The sequence below is a fragment of the Protopterus annectens genome, chromosome 4.part0 (genome assembly GCF_019279795.1).
Source record: "Protopterus annectens isolate FY-2018-M chromosome 4.part0, PAN1.0, whole genome shotgun sequence".
Classification (NCBI taxonomy): Eukaryota; Metazoa; Chordata; order Ceratodontiformes; family Protopteridae; genus Protopterus; species Protopterus annectens.
In genome coordinates this window covers 1,976,336,413-1,976,356,369 of record NC_056733.1, presented here as the reverse complement: position 1 = coordinate 1,976,356,369, position 19,957 = coordinate 1,976,336,413, and the positions used below count along the sequence as shown (strand labels likewise).

Here is a 19,957-nt window from a genome sequence, read left to right as displayed (position 1 = left end):
AGATGCGGGTCCTGCAACTCTGTCCCCAATCAGATCTGTGAGTGCACCTGACCATCCTGTACTGTCTCCTCCTCCGATCAGACCTGTAATCTTGGCGTCTCAAGATCCAAGATCCCTGAGAGGGTCAGCATCTGATCTGAGGAAACACCCTTCCTCAACTCTGGCAGTTTCCCTTTACTGGCTGTGCTCTGACATTTTCGAACCGGGGCAAGCCTTGGATCCGAGAGGTCAGCAACGGGTCTGAGGGGGTTGGGTTCAGCTCTTACTTTGTCATATCCATCCCCTCCCCTTGGTGCCTTGGCTTTTGACAGCTCAGGTCTGATTTTCTCCTAAGGGCTAGGATCCAGGGTTGGCCCTGACCTCTAATCTTTCGCTGCCTCAACTCCGAGGAGGGGAGGAAAGGTGTCCCTGCAATCCATTGGCCTTCCAGGTAGTAGAAAGGGCCTTCTCACTCTCTGCATAGAGAGAGCCATCCTCCCATATCTCAGGTCTTACCTCTCACCCCCACATCAGGTCCGAGCTCTGAGCCCATCATTTCTGCTCCTCAGGGTCAGACAGCTACGGGAAGCCTCCACACTCACTCCCCAATGGGATTCCCCCCTTCTTTCGACACCTCCCCTGAAGACCCCACGGAAGAGGTACTGCAGAAGAAAACATGCAAGAGGAGGCACATAGACTCCCCTATGGAGTGTCTCAGTGAAGACCCCGACTTTGATGAGGGAGAAGGATCCCCTCCATCACCACCTGATGATGTCTCCTTTGGAGACATTCTGGAAATCTTAAACAGAAGGGGTAGCTGGTCTTCCCAAACTCCTCCTTCTTAGGAGTCGGTGTTCTTGGAGGCTTTTGGGGCTGGCCTCAGCAGACAAGCTTATTGATCTAGTTACCCACTGGACACTGTCAAACCCATCTCCAAATGCCTAGATAAATTTCTAGTCCCTCCATCAGACAGAACCCTTTAGAGTAAAGGTGTCCCTGCTGCACTGCGGCAGCCACTAAGAAGGAGCTAGCTGAGCAGAGCTCCTGTCCATCCACCAAACAGGGAGTCCAGAGCAATGGACAGATTTGGAAAGCGCATCTATTCCTCAGCCATGTTTGCACTGAGGTTTTTAAATTACCTGACACATTTTACTCACTTGCAGAGAGATTTGATCAAGGAGCTTTCCAGCTCTCTCACCAAGTCCATATCTGTGGAGGATCTCAAGAAGGTTTCTGTCCAGTTGGCTTGTCTATTGCCAATTCATTGATGAGACTGATTTCCCACACAGTGGAGAGTCCCTCATGAGCAGCTGGTTCTGGCACTAGGTTGAGACATGCCTGGATGAAGCTGTGTGACTTTGCGGAACCCTTCAAGGTGTCTTTTGTTAATGCCCACTTTGATGGCTTTTCCTTGTTCAGGTGGTCAGTGAAGGATATGCCTACCCATAGTGAGCAGGAAAGAAAGACCCTGTCTGCCACTGGAAGCAAGTTTTCTACCACTCTACAAATGTTCTGTGGAACCCAGTGAGGTGGGAAGAAAACATTGTTCTGGAAATCTCAAGGACCTTTTTAAGATGTGTCCAGGGACTATTCCTCCAGAGGCAGAGGAGGAGAAGATTTCAATAGCAGATGTCACCCCAGGGGCAGAGGGGGTCCACAGAACCATGTCTTCAGAGACTCCTTCTCTGATAAGGCCCTATCAGCACTCCTAAAGTGCTGCCTGACTGTTTCTCTGGAGGCAGTCATGGGTCATGTTTCCCTGCACCTGGATGCCTAGACAAATCTTACAAACAGTGCATGGGTGCTAAGCATAATATCCAGAGGTTACTACATTCCCTTTTCCCTTCCACCTCCTGTTACAGGGAAGAAACTCTCCGACATTCCACCAGTCAAAGGGAGTTTGCAGCTCAAGAGGTTCAAAAGCTGCTACAAAAAAAGAGTCATCAAAGAGGTCCCATAAATAGAATTTGGAACTTACTCCTGCTTCTTTTTAGTGCCAAAGAAAACAGAAGACCTGAGATCAATTCTGAATCTAAGCAGTTTAAATCAGTATGTAAAGAAGACAAAGTTCACCAGGATGGTTGGATGTGCTCTATAGATCTCCAGGATGTGTACTATCATATCAGAATAGACAGGTACTCCAGGAGACACCTGTGCTTTCTGCTGGCAGCCAGTCACTCCCAATTCAGAGCACTGCTCTTTGGACTCAACACAGCCTCCTGGGTGTTCACCAAATGCATGGCAGTCATGACAGCTCACCTAAGGCTCAAAGTATTCCAGGTGTTTCCCTGTCTAGACGATATGCTGCTCACCACCCCAACCAGGCATCAACTTCTACAAGCCAAGGATTACTTGCTTCAGATCTCCAGCTCCCTAGGCATCACGATAATCTTGCCAAGTCAAACCCGACTCCTGTACAGACTCTGGAATTTATAAGAACTCAAGTGGATGCTACCACTCAAGTGGCTTCATTACCTCTTCATCACATCACTTCTTTGAGAAATCAGGTGTGGGACTTACTGTCTCATCTGTTCCATCCAGAGAAATTAGTGTGGCAAGCTCTTGGGTCTGTGTCAGCTGCCATTATTTTAGTCCCTCTTGCAAGATTCTTCATGCAAATCCTCCACTGGACCTTGTTGGTGCATGGTCTATTCTTTACCAGCCTCTATCTGTTCCCATCAAACTTGCTTCAATTTGCAGATGTCATATTCGATGGTGGATAGAATCCGACAACCTGTTTTGGGCTGGCTGTTCTCTCTCCCTCCACCAATAGCCACAATGACTGTGGATGCTTCCCAGCTGGGGTGAGGCGGCATTTCAAGGGAAAGATGGTCTAAGGCACATTGTCCTCCTCGGAGACCAAATTGCATATCAGTGTCCTAGAGATGAGAGCAGTTTTTCTAATGTTGCAAGCCTTTCAAGATGTTCTCCCCCTAGGGACTATTGCAATACACACAGACAACATGTCAGTAGTCTGGTACAACAGTAAACAAGGAGGAGCCCATTCGTTCCCATTGTGCAGAGAGGCCTTGATGGTTTGGGAATGGGCAATTTCTTCATACCACTTTCTAATTGCAACACACATACTGGGGAAAACCAGAGTGCGGGCAGATAGACTCAGCAGGTCTATTCCGATGCCTCACAAGTGGTCCCTCAATCAGAAAGTAGCAAACTTGATTTTCAGCTGCTGGGGGCAGCCTTGCTGTGATCTGTTTGCTTCTCCCCTCAACAATAAGTGCAGCAAGTAATTCGCTCTGATCCCCCCTCTGGGGGAGTCACAGAGGGGTGCTCTGATTCATGATTGGCCCCTGGGTCTCCTCTCTGCCTATGTCCCTCTTCCACTGATTCCGATGTTTCTACAGAAAGCAAGCAGGCTGAAGAGCTCAGTCATCCTCATTGCCCCCTTCTAGCCTCGACAGGTATGGTTCTCCATTCTCTAGTCTCACTTGAAATATCCTGCATGGATACTGGAGCTCACTCTGGATCTCTTATCCCACCCATCAGAAATCCAACATCCCAGTCTCTATGAACTCAAGCTGACTGGATGTTTTTTCCACTTCCAGTGATAGTACGATGGTCCAGGCTTGCTTCACTAGTTCGTGACTTTGTCTTGACCTTCTAGAAAGCCTCCATCAAGAAAGTCTACAGAAGCAAATGGAAAAGATTTTCTACATGGGCTTCCATAGAGAATATTGACCCATTCTCAGCTCTTGCTTCTGACCTCCCTTCTTTTCTTCACTACTCTCTTTAAGGAAGGTGCCAGTTTTTCTACTATTAAACTTCAGTTAGCAGCCGTAGCCAAATTCCATGCTGGAAACAAATCCTCTTCTTTGACAGCTTCCAGATTATGTAAATCTTTATGAAGGGAATTTTTCTCCTTAGACCTCCAGTAAAGGACCACTTTCCTCCTTGGGATCTCATAGTGGTCCTCCAAGGGTTGACTCAGAAACCCTTTGTATCAGCAAACAAATGTGATATGAAGTTTCTTTCTTGGAAAAACAATCTTTTTGGTAGCTATCACTTCAGCAAAAAAAATTTCTGAGCTCCAGGATTTATCAGCTAGGCCTCCTTACATTATTTTCCATAAAGAGAGGGTATCTGTATGAACCAACCCTTCTTTTCTGCATAAAGTGGCCATGGAGACTAACATTAATCAGTCCATACAATTTCCAATTTTCTTTCCAAACTTCACTAATAATGGCAAATATATGCTGCATCTTCTTGATGTTCATAGACAACTGTGTTTTCATCTTCACAGAACAAAATAGTACAGGAAGTCAGATCAGTTGTGTGTATTCCTTTCCCCTTACCGCTTAGGTCAAGCAGTTTCCAAAATTACTCTGGCTAAAGGGATTGCTGATTCTATTTTGCTGATTTATTCTCAGAAATGTTCGGAATTGCCTCGTCCTCCTAGAGGTCATTACACTAGGTCTATGGCTACTTCCGCTGCCTTCTCATCAAGAACTTCTATTGATGATATCTGTGCTGCAACCACTTGGTCAAAGATTCCCACCTTTGTTACACATTACAAATTGGACATTGTCTCCAGAAGCAGAGCTTTCTTTGGATCAACAGTGCTCCGGCATGTCCTTCCTTGAGGGCCTCCCAAGAGTTACGTAGCTGGGCATTTTGACCCATTCGTGCAGAAGAATGAAAAGGGCAACAGATTTAGAAGTTATGCACTTAACATAACTTGGCATCTGTGTTGTCCATTTTCATTCTTCCTCAGCTTCCCGTAAAGCCATCCCTGGCCTTTTCACTCCTAGAAAGATCTTTGGATGATTATGCAACTCTCATGTTCTAGGTTTGAGCCTCAATCTTTTCTTGTTTCTGTCCTCTCTATTACACAGTGTGCAGTAAGGCAGCAAACTCGATCTGAGGAATTGCAGATGGAATAGAGCATTGTGAGTAGAGGGAGGATCTCAGGTTTCGGATCCTAAGTCTTGTAAATGCGGTCGAGGCAGATCCAAGGATTCGATCTGTAACCCATTTGTGAAGAAGAATGAAAATGGATAACACAGATAAGTACATAACTTCTAATTTTCTTCAGAATGTACAAGTCATAAGGGAATCTTATGTAAACATTCCTTAGTATTGTATAACGTGGCACTTCTTAGACCACCTTTGTCATCAGTTATCTTTAAATTTGTAATTGTATCTTTTGTTCATCTAAACCCACTCCCTTCACCAGTGTCAGCACATGCTCTTAAATTGAAGTCTACTTCACGACAAAGAGGGATGTTGTCCTGCATGTGTCTCAGCCAGCCTTTGGTTGATTAGAAGCCCAAGTAATGGAGGAGATGCTCTGAGGATGAGAAATGTGTATCTGCTGCCAGCTGAGTAATCCCAGAAGGAGGTGCATATCTTGGGAATTGGTGTCTTGCTATGCGATTTTCCATTAGAGATTGGGGAACCTACCAGGAATTGTAGGCTTCCTAGGAGGTGGGAAAGTTATTTATATGAGCAAATGTCATTAGCATTTTGCACCCATTGTGTTGTGAATCCCAAAGTGATTACCAAGATTAAAAAGGGATGGCAGTGGTTAGGAGGATGGACCATCATCACCGTACCTCTCAACTGTACCAAATTCCTCAGCATTTCCCATTTTTGGGGTGAAATAATAGGGTGCCCTGAATTCCCCGAGTGGCCCTTCAAATCCTGATATTGTTTTTTGTTTTATTTACATTTTTTAGTTGATGCCTAACTACCTTTCTGAGTCAGAGTTAACTCTGTACTTAATCCGCACTAACTCCCCAAAATCACACATAAGGTAAAATCAAGAGCAGCAAACTGGTAACAGCAAAATCAAAGTACAAGAAAAAGATGTAAAAACACTGCTAAGCCAAATACGCTATTGTATTACATGATGCTAAAAGCAAACTACGATTCCAGCTGCTGCTCTTTGAACTGTCTGCATTTCTCAGTACAGCACTATCGTACAGTGAATGTCTAGTAAAAATGTTGGTGATCAAACCTAATATTATTCATTCAGGAATTATGGACAAAGCCCAAAAAGAGGCACAGAGACCCAAAGCAAGAGACAACTTTTAAATATTATTCCAGTTCATTAATTCATTAATAAAATTAATCCAGCAATGGGTTTTATATTTTGAATAATAAAGCATGCAGTTGACTATAATCCTTGATGATTTGTCAGAAAAATCTTAATTTTTACTAAGTGCAAGTCAAAAATATAAGGCAAAAGCAAAACCAAGGGCGTTCTGCAAAAAAAAAAAAAAAAAAAAAACAGAGGTATGTTGGTAAATATTCCATATAATGACTGAACTGACCACCTCACCTTTCTTCTCCCAGGCTGCTAGTTCAGTGGTATCACTCCTACATGCACTGCCAAGTAATTTGGGGAGGAACAGGCCTCATTCGCTGGTCCAGCTACTGCACCAGTCCATTATCTGCCACCCGATTCCATTGCCTCTTCAAGCATCTGTATTGTACTTGACTCAGCTCCAGCCAGGACAGCAAATGAGACTACCCAGCAAGCTCTAAACAGGATTGTGCTTTAGTACTCCTCGATCATCCTAAACTCCTCTTTGTAGCAAACTAAACATAAAGGATTACATTGTTACCGAGATACCAGAGCTGATTAAAATTTTATGTACAAATCCAAACTCTCTACAAACACTAGCTAAGAACTACAGAGTGACAGCTTCTCATTGAGCCAATCCTGTTCTACTACTGATTAAACTGTTCCACTTCTCTGTTACTATCAGAAGTAATAAGTCCAACACTTCTTTCAGAAAGTTACCTCTAAACTTCTTGGCCAATAAAAAGCACCAGCCAATACCGGAGCAGTAGTACAGCATGGGGAGGGCACACAGCTGTGTGGTTCCGCAGACAGCAAGGAGCACATGATTTGTTCCACCTGCTGAAGAGATTACTGAACAAGTGTACCTCATGGTGGCACAAACCCTGTTGTTCTAGCCATTTTTTCTAAGTTTATAAGAGCAATATTTAAAATCTGTTCCTATTTTTGAGCCCTTCTCCCTCTGTTTTGTCAGGCTTTATCCAGATATCTTGCACTAAAGGATTGAGAAGCAAGTATGCTGTGCTTACTCTTCTGCTGGCTGTTATCTTACCTGTATAGTTTCCTGAAGGGGCTTTTAGTAGTTATCTTCATTGTCCTGGTGGGCATGTTAGTGGCTCATTTTACATCATGCCAGTCAGTGTCTAGTGGTAGCAGGATATCTAAATGCGAAAGTGCAAGGGAGTAATCAGAGACTCGGAAGTCGTCTTAATGCCATCTAAACGCAGAAAGTGTAACAAACTGTAAACCCCCCAAAAAACAAACAAAACAAAACAAAAAAAAAAACCAAATTGAAAATCAGAGCAAGGCTCCAGACTCAAGAGGTTGAGTGGTTTCGTTCTTTTTAATTATTTCAGAACTACTTCAGAAAACCCTTTGATAGTATTTGAAGGCTCTCGTGGCATGAAGGTAGTTGCACTGGCAACAGCGATTCTATTTGGACTACAAAATGCTGTGTTTGCAGTAAGTCTAATTTTTTTCTAAAAATGTAATTACAAGTCAGGGAAAGTAGGATGATATTGTTACAGTTAAAACATGTTTTTTTTTTGATATAACAAAATTGAACATAAGTCACAAACTCCTGCATTAAGGGATGACGTGATTAAGTTAATACTTAATCAAGCTGGTACTGTCTGTTGCCTACTACTTCCATTAAGATTTTTTGGAAATGTTGTAAAGAAGCTTTAACTGGTGTTTCTGTGCGGAATGTGCATTTTTAGGGATAATGTTAAAATTGAGGGACATATTCACAATTATTTAATGCTGGTATCTCACAATTCCATCGTAGTGGGTGGAGTTGCATTATTATGCATGCACATTTTATGTTAATTAGTTTCCCAGTTTTTTGGCCAGTAGTACCTACTTTTCATGGGCCTTTGTCCAGATTTTTGATATCTCGAGGTTGAGAGGTATGATCATCACTATACTTTTGCCCCCCCCCCCTTACACACACACACACACACACACACACACACACACACACCTGCTTTGGCTGCAGGTAGTGTGGATTAGGGCTAAACAAGTCAGATGAGATGGTGGCTTCAGCTGGATGGTCAGATTGGGAGGTCCAAAATAAATGTTAAAAGAAAATCCCAGAAATGAGTAGAATCCAATACTCCTCCCTTATTTTTATCTTGTTATTCTGTGGAATATAACTTAAATTAATGGTATTCTAGATGTATCATTTTCATGCTATGATTTGTTTTTGTTGTCACATGTTTTTTGATTTCAGAAATCATGTGAGAAGCACTGTGCACTCGCAAAAAAAAGCCGTATTTTACCAGCATCTAGACTTCATATGCTTATTGTTTATGGCCCAGATGTTGCTATACACCTGGTAGTTTTATTAGGCATTTTTTTAAACCAGTTTCTACAGAGGAGAAGGCAGGTTAGAACTACCTTCAGGAGAAGGAAAATTTCATGGAAAAAAATTAGTATGATTCAGAGGAAAAACATCATTTCTTAAAAAGAAGCACTCTTGTTCATCATAGGTTGGTACTAGGCTATCTGCCCTAGGGCCTATACAAGCCTAGCCAAACAATCCCCCGGATATTTTTCCCACAATATTTACTTCCCTGGACCCCTGTCTAGCAGGGTGACTCACGTGATCCCCGGGGTGAATTTCCTGTCTTCCATCCAATCGTCAAGGTTCCTTTTGAAGAGGGCCATGGAGGTGCTCTGCTTGACATGTATGGGCAGTCTAGTCCAGAGTCTGGGGAGTCTCTGGGTCAGGAACCTATCCCTCCAGCATGTTTTGTTCATTGTGATGACAAGGTTTAGATCCCTGGAGCGAGTGGCTCTGAGGGATTAGGATTTATTTAAGTGGAGCATGTCCAACAGCTCAGGGTTCGACATGGCCTTGTATGTTAAGCAGAGATCGCCTCTGAGTAGACGATATGCCGCAGAATATAGCTGGAGTTTTTTTAGACGGTCAGCATAGGGCATCTACTTTAGGCCTGTGATTCTTTTAGTGAGGTATTTCTGCGGCCTTTCCAGCTGTTGCAGATGTCTTGTGAGGTACATACCAAACGGGGCATTGTACTCTATAAAGGGTCTGATGAGGGATGAATACAGTGGGAGAATGACCTCCTTTTCTGGATGAAAATCTCTTAGTGATGAGGTGTGCCACATAGAAGGATTTCCTGACTGTTGTGGCGATGTGGTTATCGAAGGTGAGACTACTGTCCACCTGTGTCCCTAATTCTCTCATCACACTTTCGGTGTTTAGTGTACTGCAACCTATGTGGTAATTCATGGATACATTTTTTTTTTCCCAAAGGGGATAACTGTACATTTATTGGCATTAAGCTTGAGCCCATGGCTCTGGCACCAAGCATCTGTTTCTGTAAGGCCCTTTTGTAGAATATCCACATCATTTGGGAATTCAGTAATAGCTTCCAGTTTGCAGTCATCTGCAAACTTTGTTAGCCAGAGTCCCTTAGTGTTGGCCTCTGCTTCAGAGAAGTAGATGCCAAACAAGAGCGGTCCCAGGACTGAAACCTGAGGTACTCCACTTGTCTGGAGCTGGATTTGGAGTCTGCTACTTTTACAGTCTGTGTTCTGTCAGTAAGCCAGTTGGCAACCGATCGAGTGACGTAGGGATTTATGCCCGGCTTAGTAAGTTTATCTATGATTCCAGAGTAGGGGATGGTGTCAAAGGCCTTGGCAAGGTCCAGATAGGCTCTGTGGACCGACTTACCCTCGTCCACAGCTCTGGAGACTGATTCGAAGAAGTCAGTCAGGTTCAGGAGACAAGATCCTGCCCTTCACGAACCCAAACCGGGTGGGGTCCAGTGTTTGAAGGTTGCCAATGTCTTTGTTTATAAGTTCCATGATAATGCATTCCATGCCCTTGCAGATCAGGCTTGTCAGACTGATGGGACAGTAGTTCCCGGGATCCAAGGTGGATCCTCCCTTGTGGAATGTGATAACTGTAGCTGTGCGCCACTCATTGGGCACGAAGCCTGAGGTGAGGCATGATTAAACATGACACTTAGGTGAGGTGCCAGGTCATTTTGAAGTTCATGTAGTACACAGCCCGGGATGTCATCTGGTCCCATGGATGCTGTATTCTTAGCTTTGAAGAGTGCGGTTTCTACCTGTGTGGCCGTGATTACTGGAATATGGCAATCTTTTGATATTGAGATGGGCCATTTAGGGGGTGAAAGGGGGGTGAAGTTGGCACTAAATCAATCTGCCCGGATATTGGCAATATCCTTGGGATCAGTATATTTAATGCCATTCTGTTGTAGCTCGGAGCAGATCTGAGCATTGCCATTTAGATTCTTGACATATCTATAGAATGCCTTGTGGTTGTCTTTGGAATCTTTGGCAATTTTATTTTCGTAACTAGCTTTGGAGGATTTTATGAGGGATCTCAGCTTCTTACTGAGGCTGGTAAGGGAGTTTTTTGCATCCTAGGATTTTTCTCTTTTCTGCAACACTTTCTTCCTTCTGTTTTTTGTTTATGGCAGGGGACCACCAGATTGGCTTCCTTTTTTTGGAGGAGAGCATCTTGGTTCTATTTTGGATGGCATGATTCATGCACGAGTGGATGTGCTTGTACAGTGCCTTAGTGTAGGATTCAGCAGTCGAACTTTCAGCTCCCGTCAGCATGGGTGCCATGAAGTTTGTCACTTCTGACTTAAGTAGCATGAAGTTGGCTTTGGAGAAGTTTTTTACGGAGGTTTCCTTACTGGGGGGTGGGGGTGGGATGTGGATGTCAAGGGTGATTTGCTTATGATCAGACCTGACATCAGCGATGCAAACTGTAAGTTATAAAAGTCCAGGAAGAGAGGATGGTCTTCCTTAGTACATTAGTCAGTATGCAACAAACTGCTGCAAAGCGTTTTGCACCAGCCTTCACTAATCATTTTTTTCAGTTGCTAGATGTTTTACATGAGGTGACTTTCCTCCTTTCTGTAGGCCAAAGTGTCTGTAAGGATTGCATGAAACTTCAGTCACCTTTACACTGAAGGTTAAAAAGAATGCTCTTGTGTTATGTTCTGGTTTAAGAGAGGGTATGTGCCTCCTTAGAATCCCAGCTAATGAACTGACATTGAAAACTAATTATCAGAGTGTTAGTGGCAAGTCTCTGTCCAACTAAATGAGATATTGCAGAAACACCATTATCATCTCATTGAACACACTAGTTCAGAAAAAATTGCCACCTGTTTATTTCATAAGCGAATGTATATTATTAGAGTATGCCCTAGGATACTCCCCATGTCCTGTTGTTAGGCTGCATTCATTTTCAGAACATGCTATAGGACACTCAGTATATCCTGCTGACAGACCAATATCCAGTACAAGAGCATGTCCTTGGGCATTCCCCATGTTCTAGGGACAGACTAGTCTGTACCCCAGGAGGCTCACAATCTTGTTCTGGGACCAGTATGCAGTGTCAGAATATGCCGTACAACAGTCACACAGTATACATCTGGCAGACCATTTTCTGATGCAGAATTTTGTGGGCTGCTCATTCGGGGAATTTGAGTGTGATGTGGACTTGGTGGCTACATCTGAGGAGCAGTTTTCCACTTTCTGCCAAATCCCCTTTTTTTGTGATTGGAATCATTTACTGATCATAAAATTCCTTCTATGTCAGAGAATCTGTCTTTCAATCAACTTGTCCAAAAGGTGAGCATTCTGATGAGTGTCCAGGTTACAGAATTGTTTTTATATTCTCCTTTTAACTCATTCCTTCTGGTACAGCTCTTTTGTGTGTGTGCTTTTAACTCCTAGTGGGCGTGGCTTAAGCATTTCAAAAAATTAAGTTATTACCTTACAGTTCTAGAAAATACTCATTGAGAGAAGTCAAATATCAATGCAGTTGTGCGTGCCATCACATATGCTTCAAGACAAAATATCCTGGTACCTTGTAAGTAACATGGTTTTGGAATTATTAATGCAAATATGAACAATCAATATTTGACGCCTAGAGGAGCAGTAGGAGTTAACTGCAGAAGACGCCTGGAGGAGCACTCGGCTGTAATGAGTTGGGTTTGCAGTTTTTTTTAAGATGGAGAAGGTCTGCAGGCCTAGTTCCATTCTACAACTTCATATCAGTGAAACTTGATCATCTTGCTGAGTTCATGCATGTCCAGTCTCTTTTTATTCAAGTTTCATTGTTTTTACCATTGATTGGGTGATAAAAACAGGCAAAGCCACAGGCTACAGTGGAGTATGCTCAGTTGATGTGCCATGAATGGGATAAATTTAGAGAATTACATGCTTTACATTCAGGATTCTTCCATAAAAATATTGTTTAAGTGAGGTGATGGGAAGGGGATAGGTTAAGAATATTATATATAAAGAAAAACAGGAGGCCAACTCGGCTGACAGCATAAAACAAAATCAGTCACAGTCAAAAAATCCAGCAACGATGTAAATTACAGCTTCTTAAACACCAACGAAGTATTTAATTTCCTTTAATGAGTACAGGAAATTAAATACTTCATTGGTGTTTAAGAAGCTGTGATTTACATCGTTGCTGGATTATTATGCTTATTAGGGGAAGCCAGGCTACCCCTTCCAAAAGAAAAGAAGACTTATCCCCAGTAGTTTTATCTGAACAGGAGTTCAATGACTCTGATGCTTCTGAATATGAAGACATGCAACCCCACTCTGCTTATGAGGATTCTGATGCAGAGGAATCCATTCCTTCTGCCTCTCCACCTGAGGATTTTTCATTTGGTGAAACCCTACATACTTTAAAGAAGCATTTCCAATGGGAATGTCAGGACTATCCTCTGTCAAAAAAGCGACTCAGGGAATTCTTAGATTTACCACAACAGAGAGCTTTAGCCATTCCTCCTGTCCTGGATGTGGTGGGTGATGTTTTTATGGAATCCAGTTTGACTCCTGACACCCTTCCTCCTGCTCCCAGGAAACCTGATAGGTACTACAGAGTCCCTGACTCTCACAAATTCCTTTTCAAAAATCCTACTGCTGACCCAGAGTTCATCTCCCAAGGACCTAAAGGAATTAAAGCAACCTCAGCTAAGAATCCCACCCCCTCAGACAGGGATTCTCGAGCTTTAGACAGATGGGGTAAAAAAGTATGCACCTCTGCAACTCTTGCTATTAGAGCACTAAATTGTCAGTTCCACATGCTGAAATATCAGCAGCATACCATGGAACTCCTCAAACAAAAAATATCTTCCTTTCCTGCTTGTGCAGAAAGTATAGAATTACAAGAGCTTATGCATTCTGCAAGCCAAGTTACTAAGCACACCTTGCAGTATGGCTTTGACACCCTAGAAGCATCTTGCAGGGCAGCAGTCACTGGTTCTGTCCTTAGAAGGCATGCTTGGCTTAAGGAACAGACCTTGCCAGACCATGTCAAATCAAAATTATTGGATGCACCATTGAACAAAGACAATTTGTTTAGCACCAAGGCAGAAGATGGAAGAAAAAGCTAAATCTATGCAGAATTTTAAAGACTTTTTACAAGTCCAGCTTCCGAGGTTCAGTAGGTATTGCCCCTCCTAGCGCTGATCCTTTCCGGCCCCCTCCAGGCCAGCTCAGCCCAGACCCAGGGGAAGCAGACCCCCCAGACAGCAGTCCCAGGGAATGCAGAGATCTAAGCAATGGAGTTCTTCCTCTTCAAAAACAGGGAATGCTAAGCCACCCCCTTATATTAAGAACTCACAATGACTTTACACCTCCACCCCTTACCTCTGTCCACCTGCTTGTAGCCCCTAGGAGGAAAACTCTCCTTCCATGCAAACAACTGGGCCTTTATTACCAACGACCGATGGGTCCTCAACATAGTGTCCCAGGGATACAAATTTTATTTCCACACTCTGCCAACCCCAAAAGAGTTCCCAGATCTTTCTACAAACCAGTGGGCAGAGGCCAAAAAGCAAGTCCTTTTCCTGCTCACCATGAGAGCAATACAGCATGTTCCTGCAGAGCAGATAAGCCAAGGTTTTTATTCCAGACTCTTCCTGGTACCCAGAAAAGAGGTCACCTGGTGCCCAATTCTTGATCTATCCATTCTAAACACCTTTCTGGTGATACCAAACTTCAAAATGCTCACCCCTCCAGCAGCTTCTTCCAATGATTTCCAAGGATGCTTGGTTTGCCACCCTAGACCTAAAAGAGGCCTACCTACACATCCCAATCAGGGAATCTTGCAGGAAATATCTACGTTTCAGAGCAGGATCTATGCACTTTCAGTTCTCTGCGCTTCCCTTTGGCTTATCCACTGCTCCCAGAGTTTTCACAAAATGACTGGCTCCAGCCATTGCTTTCTGCAGACAAAGAAATATTCAGATTTACCCTTACTTAGACAATTGCCTGATTCAGGCAGACAGGAAAAGCTGTTACAGCACCTGACCTTTGTAAAGGACCTACTGACCTCCCTGGGGTATACTGTCAATGAAAAGAAATCAAAACTAGTCCCCACGCAAAAAATTGTATTCCTGGGAGCAAGCCTGGACACAGCATCATGGATGGCTTTCCTTACTCCAGAAAAACAAGCCTACCTGACCGGCTACTTCTCTCAGCTAGCCACCAGAACCCAGTTATTCACAAGGAAATTCCTGCAAGCTCTAGGGTTCATGGCCTCCTGCATTCTACTCATTCCATATGCCAGACTGTATATGAGGAAACTATAGTGGCACCTAAAAAGCCTTTGGTGTCAACACTCTCAAGACCTGGAAGCTATTATACCAGTGATACCCTGTCTAAGGAAAGAGTATCTTTGGTGGGCAGCAGCATGCAACCACAACAAGGGACTTCCCTTCTCACAACCCCATGCCACCCAGTCGCTCACCACAGATGCATCAGACTATGCCTAGGATGCACACCTGGACGGCAGGTGCATTCAGGGCCATTGGTGCCCAGAACAAATACTTCTGCACATCAACCAAAAAGAGATGCTAGCTGATAAGCATGTCCTGACAGCTTTCAGACCCCTACTCTCCCCGGGGCCTCTACTGATCAAAACAGACAACACCACAGTGATGTGATATAACAAGCAGGGAGGGACTCACTCTTATCCTCTCTACAGGCTCGCCATGACCCTTTGGCATACGGCCTCAGCCATGCATATACACCTGCTAACACAATTCCTGCCAGTCTCCCTAAACTCTCTGGCAGACAACTTAAGCAGAAACCTGCTAAACCCAGATGAGTGGCAGCTAGACCACAGAACCTTCACCCTTGTAACCCAGAAATGGGGCACCCTGAAGGTGGATCTCTTTGCCTCCCACTCCAATCATCATCTCAGCAAATTCTGCACCAGGGAACCTCACAACAAGGCCTGGAAAGTGGATGCAGTATCCTTTCAATAGGTAAACCTCTCGGTCTATGCATTTCCCCCTCTACCACTCATTTCAAGGGTACTGCTCAAAATAAGGGAGGAAAAACCAAGGGCAATCCTGATTGCCCCAGATTGGCCATGCCAGCGCTGGTACCCACTGCTGCGCAGCCTGTCACCCCTACCACCATGGCACCTACCTCAGATCCCAACACTCCTGACCCAGAAGAATGGAGAATTCAGGCATCCCCAATTGCAGACCCTCAACTTGGCAGCCTGGCTTATTCCTTGACCTCTCCTCAAGCTGCCAGCCTAAGCAAACAAGTCCTAGATGTTGTATGTGAGGCCAGATGCCCCAGCACTAGAAAATCCTATGCTGACAAGTGGAAATGGCTAAGGGAGCCGAAACAGCACAGCCCTCCCTACCTCTCATCCTGGATTACCTAGCAGACCAACTACACAGGAGTCTATCCTTCTCTTCTATTAAAATTCATGCCTCTGCCATCTCTGCTCATTACAGCACAGAGCCACCTCTCTTCTCACACCCTCTCATCAAACAGTTCATAAGAGGGGCTAACAACTTGAGGCCACCCAGAAGAGCTCCTACCCCAGCTTGCGACCTTAACTTAGTGTTGGAAAAGCTCACCCTACCCACCTTTGAACCTGCAGCTTCAGCAGAATTAAAATTCCTCTCTTGGAAAACAGCCTTGCTTCTGGACGTCACTACGGCTAGAAGAGTTTCAGAACAACAAGCACTCATGGCTGTAGAGCCCTTCATCGTTTTCCATGCTGACAAGGTCTTCCTCAGGACTAACCCATCCTTCATGCCTAAAGTGCTGTCCAGTGTGGCTTTCAACCAATCCATTAATTTGCCCACCTTTTTCCCTAACCCACAAAACAAGGGGGAAAGGATTCTGCACTCTGTAGATGTGCACAGACAGCTCAGATTCGATCTGGATAGGACTAAATCTTTTTGAAAAACTGACCAATTTCTAGTCAGCTTCGCAGCAGGGGCAGAGGGCAAGCCCATATTGAAACAAACAGTCTCCAAATGGAGAGCACACTGCATCCATTTCTGCTACAAACAGCATGGAAAACCGCCCCCAAAGGGGGGCAAGGCACATTCCGCCAGGGCAACCTCCACCTCTGCAGCTTTTCTCAGCGGGGTCCCCACCAGGGACATCCTAGAGGCTGCAACATGGACTTCTGTTCATACCTTCACCAAGCATTACCACCTGCCTATATTCTCCAAATCCAGGGCAGGCTTTGCCACCGCAGCCTTGCAAGGCATCCTAGCCAGCCCCCAGTTTTCTTGACTGCCTCCACCCTTTTCTTCAGCTTTGGGAATCAACCCAAGTGTGATGACTGCAACACTGATACACAAAGAACATAGTACAGTTGTGTACACTTACCATAAATGGAGATGTTTGAGTGTATTCACTGTTGCAGTCCTGGCTTTCCACCCTCCATCCCCCTTGTCTCTCTGTCTCTCTTCCTCTCTCCTTACAGGGAATTTTTGGTATTTACTTTCTACTGGTGGTGTTCTTCCACCATAACCTAGCTCCCTATTTGGGGGCTTCTGACAGTTGGGGCAAGAAAAACTGATGTAATGGCGTTGGCTGCCTTACATTATACCACTGAAGACCTGACATTAGTCCTGGAGCAACAGCAACCAACTCAGAAATACTAAGCCTCTGGTATTTGGGCCAACTGAGGGCTACCCCTGGCAGGATAACCCAAGTGTGATGACTGCATCAGTGAATACACTCGAACATCTACATTTATGGTAAGTGTACACAACTGTACTTTCTCTGAGTTATAGGAGTTCTGGTGGCCACAATTCAAGTTATTTCTCATGCAAGACTTCATGTAAGAGTTGTACTCAAGGTCCAGTCTTATCAGAGTAGTCTTCTGAATTGTCACTAAATCCTTAGGGATGGAGTTCTTCCAAATAACTTTAAAAGAGGCTTTAAGGTCTGTCCATCTAAAAATATAAATCTAACTTGGACATTGAAAACCTGGGAAGTCATCACCCTATTTCTAGCATTGTCTTTTTTGAGAGGATTGTATTGGATATGATTTATGTTAGTCTTGTTCATATACTGTAAAAAGATGGACTGTCATCAAAAGTACACCTTCTCGGCAGCAGTAAATTTTTCAGTAGCTTGAGCTCCTCCCCTTACCCATAATACCTGTGTCCTGCCTAGTCTCTCTAGATTTCTTTGCTACTATTGAACTTCAGCATGATCCAGAACTAGGTATATTGAATGACTTGAGGGAATTTTTTTTTCAAAGTCAGATAAGTCTCTTACACTACAATTATTTTTAGAAATACTTGTATTACAGTCATCTTTACTTGCTGAGAGTTTTCATTCTGTGGTCTTATCTTTTTCCTGTTAGCCTCTTCTATTCCCCTCATTCTGTCTTGCTCCCCTTTCAAAAAAACAGAAGACATATGTATCTTCTTTCCTTTCTTATATCATTATTTTCATACCATCGTTAGTTTTTGGTTGTGTTAATGTTTTTTCAGTATAAATGTGGAGAAAGATAACATGGACAAGGCCTTTGGCTTTATAAAATGCAACCTATGCATCTATAAGATTCCGTCCCAAGATCCATACTACCAGTGTGAAGTGTGTATTGGGATCGGGCATCTGGAAGCAGAGTGCTCAATTCTTAAAAACCTTAGCTTTCTGGTTTTATTAGACCACAGGAGCAATTTGGTTTTAAAATGTATACTAAAGAGCAGTCCTGCCAACAAGATGAAGAGATAGAAGCCACTCCTCAAGGAAATGGAGCAATTTTAGAAAGACACTCCTTCTCCATCCAGGACCTATCGGCCATTTCAATACTCCTTTCAACACTAGTTCTCCACCACAACATTGACATTTCAACATCAACATGTACTGCTCTAAGGAGAAAAGTAGAAAGGTTATACTCCAGACCAGCATCAGTTTGCACCTTCCAGTCTCTTCACAGTCCCTCGTAAACTGGGATAAAATGATAACACCTTTATAAAGGCACAGCATTAGTTTGTTCTCCCTGCCCCTTCTATCTTCAGGGTGGAGCAAGAAGACATCCACCTCTATAATACTTCGGTTCCTACCTTGGGCCTAGTTTGCAGTACCAGGAGTCTTGGAACCAGTGGGAGAATCAGTGCCAATACACTCTACTTCTTTGCATGCCCCTTTCTTGGTGCCGGTACCATCGGCATTGATGGTTGTATTGGCGTCTATTCTGTGAATGCTGACCCTCACTAGAGCTGTCAGGATCAGCAGTGGTGAGTCATTACCAGCCTCAGCCCTGATTGTTTTGAGGCCATTATTCAGTGTTCAATCTGTCTGTGTTGAATCCTGGTCTGGTAGGCTGTGTGCCAGGGGTTGTTAGCTTTGATGATTGATGTCGGTCCTCTGCCTATTACTATGGTGGCAGGACACATCTCATCATAGATGCAGTCATTGACAGGGGCTTCAGTCCCATATGCTTCAACAGGACCATCCTGGAGGAAGTAATTGAAAATCTGTCGGCTGGAACAGGTGCCCACACCATCAGTTACTCCTTTGGCTACTGGATCCCAGTTCAGTGGTGTGCAGTCAGTTGTAGACAATTTCATAGACCACTGAGTCTAATGACATTTCTTGCCTTGCCAGTGACCTCCCTCAGGCCTGCACTTCCTTTCTCCAGGAGGACCATACCTATCAGTTTTGGAGTAAATTTGTGGACACCTATCTTGTCCTCTACTTTATTAAAGGAGAATAGTCATAGTGCTAACATGCACAGGAAGTTTATTCTAGATATTTGGGAGGTGCTGGGATGTAAACCTATCCCTCTATCGTGTTTTATCATTTGGTAAAGATGTAAGTCCCTGTTTCCAATATTAATGGAAATACTGGACGTCTGTAGAAATGGGAGATACAGGAAATCAGGTCTCTAATAGCATGGTAAGTGAGGCAGAGATGTCTTCTCAAAAGTCTATAAGACACTGAATAAAGGGCTAGAACTTCCTGCCTCCCTTGGTAGCTCAATGACTTTAAGCCTATAATATTTTTGGTTAGGTACTTTTGGAATTTTTCTTATTGTTTGATAAGCTTAGTGAGGTATATCCCAAAGGGGGGGGGGGTTGTTCTCAATAATTTGCCTAAACAAGCTGAGTTTAAGGGAGTGTTTGCCTCTTTAAAACTTGATGATATTCCTTTGGCAGTTAGCTGGGCTAAAATAGCAGGATGTCCTGACCACTGGTTTTACATGATGGTGAAAAGAGAGGGAGCATTCAGCCTAAGTACCTAAGTCCCTAACTGCATTTTCGTTTTGTAGAGGAGTGTTGCCTTGCAGGATGATGAGAGGAGGGGGTTGTCTACCAAAAGCAATTATGCTACACATTTTAGCATTTAGTTTGAACTCATTTTTAGTACACTGAGAGTGTACTAAGAGAGTTCATTTTGGAGGATTTGGGTCACATCGGGTGACCTAACAACCTCCAGTTTGTAATTGTGCAAATTTTGTTAGCCAAAGGTCTTATCTGTCTGGTTGGAGATCTGAGAAGTAAATACCAAAATGGAGATGTCCTAGAACCAAGCTCTGAGGGACACCACTGGTCACTTTCATGATTTCTGATGAAGCACCTGAATCAGCCTGAACTTGCCAAGACCAAGGATCAGAAGTGCATGAAA

At 43.8% G+C, this 19,957-nt stretch overlaps 1 protein-coding gene across 3 annotated transcripts in view; it reads left to right on the top strand.

Moving 5' to 3' along the window:
• TBC1D9B (TBC1 domain family member 9B) overlaps positions 1-19,957 on the top strand; it is a 2,477,681-nt gene that overhangs the window by 1,145,540 nt on the left and 1,312,184 nt on the right. The window lies entirely within an intron of this gene.